Source organism: Cornus florida, unplaced genomic scaffold (assembly GCF_030987335.1).
Source record: "Cornus florida cultivar Cherokee Brave unplaced genomic scaffold, ASM3098733v1 CherokeeBrave_3.0.0_Hap2_Chr07, whole genome shotgun sequence".
Taxonomy (NCBI): Eukaryota; Viridiplantae; Streptophyta; class Magnoliopsida; order Cornales; family Cornaceae; genus Cornus; species Cornus florida.
The window spans coordinates 65526479-65533831 of NW_026775577.1; positions in this window are offsets into that span (position 1 = coordinate 65526479).

Genomic DNA, 7353 nt, shown 5'->3' on the forward strand with positions numbered 1-7353 from the left:
TAGATAGAATTTAATTAAACAAGATAATCAAATTCTCTAGATTTCAAATCAAATTTGAATAGCCTCAAATTAATATATGTTAAACAACATAGCATGCTCATTACATATATCAAATCAAAAGTATCAAATGAGCAAGATAGCATCATATAGAATTTAATTAATTTAAATTAATCAAATCTCTAGATTTCAAAAGTTATTCAAATGATTCCAAATTAATATATATCAAGCACCAAATCATGGTCATATCATATCTCAAGTCTAAAATGGAATACAAGTAAAATACAATTTACTAGAATTTAAATCAAATTAATTCCATTTAATCTCTAGATTTGAAAACTTATCTAAATCATCCCAAATTAATATATATCAAAGATCAACTCATGGCCATGCCATTTACCAAAATTAAAATGAGTTATATGCAAGATATGATAAATCATTAATTTCTCAAATTAACAAAAGACAAACATACAACTTACATAAGCATCAACAGCATGCAAGAAACAAAAATATAACCCAATAACATCCCCTACCTCACTAGAGAAGAGTCTCTCTAGAATCCAAGGCAAATCAACACAAAATGGCAAACCCTTCTAGGGTTATGTAGAGGAGGATGAGGGGAACAAAAAGTGTCCCAAGCTTCAAGGTCTAAGGTGAGTGGAAGGCCATCAAAAATCAAGGTCAAGGCTTAAACATCAAGCTCCATCCATGGAGGCTAAGGTTTGTGATGAGAAAGAAAATGACATAAGGTGAAAAATGGGTGAGTGGAGGTAATAGAAATCCTCCACTCACTATATGTTCTTGCACCATGGTCAACATACACAACTATGGTCAATTGCACAAAAACCCCTCCTTAAAACTATAATCCCAAAGTGTCCCAAAAGTAATTTGTAAGACTTAATCCCAAGCCTACACTTGTCAACCATCTAAGCCAACAAATGCACCAATCTTAGGCCAACAAGTGGGTGAATCTTCACCCTCCAAATGTCACAAGATGAAGCCTTCAAGTCCCTCCACTTCAATGCCAATAAGTGGCTCCATGAGTGTGACGGCCCTGGTTTTTCAAGCCAGTGCGTCCTGTGATGAACTAAAGATTAACCCGATAACAGATCCGAATTGCGGAAGTGAAAACAGAAAATAAGACTCTAAGAAGTCAAAGTGACCTTCCATAAGGTCGTGGAACTCAATGAGAACTGATGCGGAAGCAAAAGATCAAAAATATAACAAATAAGCCCTCAGGGGCAAAATAGTTATTTCTGAAAACTATGGACTCGGGTGCCACCAAGCACACCGCTGGAAGGACAATGAAAAACTAATCAAGATGGACTCAAGAATCGCATGATTCGGAGTCCGGGCGAAGGAGAAACGGCATGACGAAAAAAAACGAGCACTTAAGGCAAAAAGGGTAAACTAATAATTATTTAGGAAGATCCGGATGCAACAGAGCACACTGTTGGAAAGATAGCAAAAAATTAATCAAGTTCAAAAAAAAGTGCACTCGATTTGGAGTCCGAACGAGGGAGAAACGAGTGTTTGAAGTTTTGACGTCGCGGCAGCCCGACGAAAGCCATGGCATGCCCCATGCGCGCCTGGCGCCCAATGGCATGCCTATGCTGACAGCAAGAGTCCAAAACAGGTTTTCCAGAACTAAGGCTTGAAACGGAGGTCAAGACGAGTTTTTCTGGAAAAACACGAAGAAGAAACCTCCCCTAAAATCGAGTTTTCTACGTGACTTACGAGAGAATTCAAAAAAGCTCACTATAAAATGCCCAAAATGCCCCTCCATGAAATCTGGTCATGAAGGCCAAAAAGCTGCTAAAATGCAAACTGGAAGCTGAAACTTCATGAGGGATTTCCGATACCAAGACGACATTTTCTGGGAAAACACGAAGAAGAAACCCCCCCCCCCCCCCCTAAAATCACATTTTCTATTCAACCATGTTGAAAGAAGAAATTAAAACTGAAGTGAAAGGTCTAGAATGCCCCTAGATCAGATTATGCAACAAAATTTCAAAATGAGTCCATAGGAGGCTCATTTCACCAAAGAACGAGGTTTGCTCTGAAATGACCATGCACGTAAACGTAACTTACCTATTTAGATGCGCTACAATGGTCCATGGCTTAAAAATACCAACGATACAAAATCCGACCACCCAACAGGCAAAAAGGCAAAAATGAACAAGAAAAGGGAAATTTGAAAACCAAAATTATCAAATGATTTCAAATTATCGTTTAGCCCTTGGCCACACTTCAAACATGATTTATAAGACCCTATGAAAGAATAAAAATGGAATTCCCACACCCGATGCAAAAGTTATGAAGCAATAACGTAGCATTTTTTCAATATTTTCATAATATTTCATAAAGTTAAAGTTGTATAGAATACAAGATACATGTCATTGGCCTCCGGCCTCATCTCATACATGTCAAATACATTGCATAGAGTGTACTTATGTACACATTACATAATTGGAATCAAATATACATATTTTGACATATAAGGCTATAAGTGGCATTTCAAGCCAACTTTTACAAGAATTGAAACCTTCAAGGCTACAAATCATCCAAGCAATATGAGAATCTCGAATCTTAATTCCTATACCTGAAAAATGTCCCCACTACGTGGGTGAGTAACAACATAAAGCTACTCGTAAGAGATGAGCATGCATCGACCTAGCATTTTACAATAAGATCACCTTATGGTGAAACATGTTAAAAGGGCTCATGCCACCTAACGTCTATATCAAAATGAGACTCAGGGAGCATCCTAAGCTACTCATGCAATTGAAATGAACTACGGCATACAAGTATACATGCCAAAGTATACTAAATCGTATTAAAACATGATACACGACATTCAAGTACACATGCTCACAAGTATACTAAATCATGTTAACCGGGATAAGCAATATCTAGTATACATACACAAGTATAAGATATATGTATAGAGTACTCATAAATCAAGTATACAAACACAAGTATACTAAGCTAAACACATACGCACAAGACAAATATACATGGCAGAAGTATACAAAAATGAAATCCGCACACACAAGACAAGCATACTAAGTATAAATACACTAGATAGAGTTTAGATACACCAACAAGGATACAAGTTCAAGTATACAGTTTCAAGTATACTAAATGAGATCAAAATACATAAGCAAGCACCAATTCTCAAGTTACAAGTAATCCATGATTAACAACTTGAAATTGAATGCGAAATTAAAGTAGAAAGACTAAGACATGTGGTCACTAGACCAAGTAAGTGTTTCCGGGTAATTACGACCCACAAGGCACTACTTAGTGCGCATATGCATAAGTTATTCCGGGCAATTACAACCCATAAGGTACTACCTAGTGCACACTTATGACTTAGAAGACTATTATCTCCGTACTAGAGCCAAACCCTAGCTATCACGTGAAATATGTCCTTACAAGCTTTCCAAAATCAATAAGTCCAAAACTTATACAAAAATCAATAAGTTAGACCAAACTTATACCAAATCCACTAATGTATAAAACCATCTTCCATGCACAAATAAGGTTGAATCCACACAAACCATGTCCTATAATTCAAGTCTAGATATAATATGACATGTCAAGCCTCCAATATGCAATCTATAAACCAAAACAATAATATTTTACAACAACTGAACCACATTACCATACTAAGCCACAAGTACTAAATAAGTCACAATTTAGTAACTAGCTTCCAAGGCAAACAATTGTAATATTCTAACAAGCTATATACCTACACAAGATATATCTAAACAAGTTATGCAAGTCAATGATATTTTATATCATGCAAAGTCCAATTACCATTTCAAGAGGTCTCAAGTACTAATTCTACATCAAATTAGTAACATACTCACAAGGTGATTAAACAGACTACATTTCAAGGGATTATCAACCTATTACCTTCAATATCAATTTAAGTGACCAACACACTTAAAATAAAATTAATTAAGCTCATTAATTAATTTTTCTCTAGATTTTCAAACATATCCAAATGTCCTCAATTTAATACATGTTAAAGAACTCACCAAGGCCTACTTTAATATCACATTACAAGTTGGTTTCATACTTGATACAACTATGTGAATTAATCTTTCACAAAAGATAAATATTAAATAAGTTTTGCAATTCTTACTCAAATGGTCCAAATTTAATATAAGTTACACAACTCACCAAGGCTTAATTTACTAGCATGCCACAATTTAATTCTAAACCATATATTATCAGTAGAATTAAATCCTAAACAAGGAAAAAAAAACTTGAACAAGGCATGCTCACAAGTTGTATATGTTTACAAAACAATCAATACAATAATAATATAAACCTAAGACATCCCCTACCTCAATTTGAGATGAAAATCTCAAAAGCCCACCGAAAAAAAAGTGCTCCGAATCCGACGAAACTTCTACGTTTTCTTGGGGACAACACGATCTACATGAATCCACAAGAAGCCCCATCAAAATCACAACTTGGCTTCAAACCCGAACTCAAAAATTGGCCAAAAGCGGGTTCTAATAAAGGGAAAAGATGCGCGTGGTCAAGACAAACACAAAACGTGAAAGAACTTCGACTTTTTAACAAAGAGAAGAAGGTTCAAATGAAAGAAGAAGGGTGGCAGCCCCCTTGGGCTGCAATAGCAGGTTCTGGTCATGCATGGAGAGGGGAGAAGATGACTTTTTAATTTTAAGTCCCCCTATTTATAGAAAATCTCAAAAAGTGCCCCGAACGGGTCCCGCCGGGTCTGGAGAAATAAAATTTGAGCAGACGTGCTCAAACGGCAAAACTCCATGAATGAAAAAGATTCAAAATGAGAAAATATGAACAATGGAAGAAATGGTATTGAAAAATGAGTTCCGAGCAGAGAAATATACCCCAAACAAGTTCGGCGGCAACCGGGGCCAGAAACCCTAAAACTAAAGAAAAAAGACCAGAAGGAAATTCCAAGAATTAACGAGTCGACAAAAAGTGAAAATGAATCTCGTACGACGATCCAGGCTCCAGACAAAGTATTTTACAATAACTTTCATTAATTACAAAATGGTCCCTTCAAAAAGGGTTAATTACACTGATGCCCCAGAATGAAAATATCTGCCAAAAATATTTTCTTAAAAACCACTGAAATAAAATATCTTCAAAAGATATTTACGAAAAACACCCCAAGAAAAGAAAAAGATTCTGAAAAACTTTGCATCCATGCCCCTATGGATACCGGGAGCAACTAGAGTACTTTCTTGCAAAAGTAAAGATACGTATTTCGTGGAAACCACTTAGAATGAAGATACGTGAAGTCAAAAACCAACTCCGAACACAAAGAGTGAGGTTACGCCAACAAAGTGACAAACGGGGAAAAGACAAAATAGGGAAAAAGACGAAAAGTGAATAATGTCGAAAAACGAAAAATGTGGAAATGACTCGGTCCTCAAAAGAAATTGTCAATCCAAAGGAAAGAGTCTTAGAAACCATTTGCAAGCACTCGAGACGACACTAAGCGACGAGAAACTGAACTTAGAAAAGAAATTTCAACGAAAAAAATTCATCCGTAAAATTCTAAGGAAAAAGGAAAGGAAGGAAATGACCGGGTCCTTACAACCTACCCTCCTTAAAGCGATTTCATCCCCGAAATCAGAAACATTTCCAGAAGAACCGAACAAGGACCGTACACAAGGTTACACCAAGGAATAGATCATAAAGTACCCAAGGACAACTCCAAAGGTCTCAAGATCAACGAAAGGACATGAAACCACGAACCGTGAGACATCTCTCCAACAAATTGACATACTAACCCAATGTCAACCACCCCAAGGAGATCAAGGCAACTACACATCGAAACAAGGAACACAACCAGAAGCAACATAGCAGCACAAATACTGACTAGAACCCACCCACAACGTACCCAAGGTATGGTAGCATCCACAGTGTCAAGTGCCCGCCCACACTCACATTACTAGCAAGGTAATGCAAGGTAGCATCGACGGCAACTAGCACTCGCTCACACACAACCTGTACAGTAGCATGATAGTATAAAGCCTTAATTCATCACCTGCCCCCAACAAGCTTACCCGTAAAACCTATCGATACAAATGACATCAATGTCAAAATGATCATTACCAAAAGCACCAAGGAAACTAGGCATTCTGTGAGAGTTGCGATATGGTCCAAAATGTCCGACCGAACCATTCTGGCCAATCCAAAACCCTGACAATAATGTCATAGGCACCGCTATGCTTAAGGCCTTAAATCCCCAATACTAGAAAAACTGACAACCATAAGTCTCAAAACACTGTTGTCAACTACACCAGTCACGAATCCAAAGCCTGACAAGTCTATGCCTTCAAGCCAATGGATCGGACTTTACAAATCAAACAACATCATCATCACCTTAGTCACAATAACTCCCAACAAGACAATGCACCCAAAATCCTCCACGTCATGCTAAAGCTGACCTACTACAAGGTTACGCCTAAGAATCAAGACATCGGATCAAGCTCACACACACAATCCCGACAACCAAGGTTATACAACCCCAAGCAAAGTGCGGAATGATAAAGGAAATGAACTAATAAAGCAATTAGTCATGCAACATACACGTATATATACACAAGTATACATTCACAAGTATACTAAACAGTACTAAATCCATGGTGAACAAGTATACAGGCTCAAGTATACTAAATCAAAACGAAATGAAATAAGCAACGTACAAGCATACTAGGTACAAGTATACTAAATGTTATGAAAATCCATGCACCAAGTAACTAAACACATAGTGTACAAGGGCAATTAAGTATGCTACCTATCACATAGGGGTCAAGCATCAGAGACACGCTACACATCACCTATGAGGCTAGCATGACAAGCAGATATAGTAAATGAAAACACATCACCTATATCATCACATAACTACCAAATAGTCACATCCCCTAACATATTTCTAAGGCATGCGCAAAACAACAAGGCATATAAACATGTAGGAATGACTATGCAAATAACAATCCCGCAAAATCACAAGCAAGAAGGGATGAAATGCCTCTCAGAAGAACAAACTCACTAAAGTGACCAACACACTTAAAATAAAATTAATTAAGCTCATTAATTAATTTTTCTCTAGATTTTCAAACATATCCAAATGTCCTCAATTTAATACATGTTAAAGAACTCACCAAGGCCTACTTTAATATCACATTACAAGTTGGTTTCATGCTTGATACAACTATGTGAATTAATCTTTCACAAAAGATAAATATTAAATAAGTTTTACAATTCTTACTCAAATGCTCCAAATTTAATATATGTTACACAACTCACCAATGCCTAATTTACTAGCATGCCACAATTTAA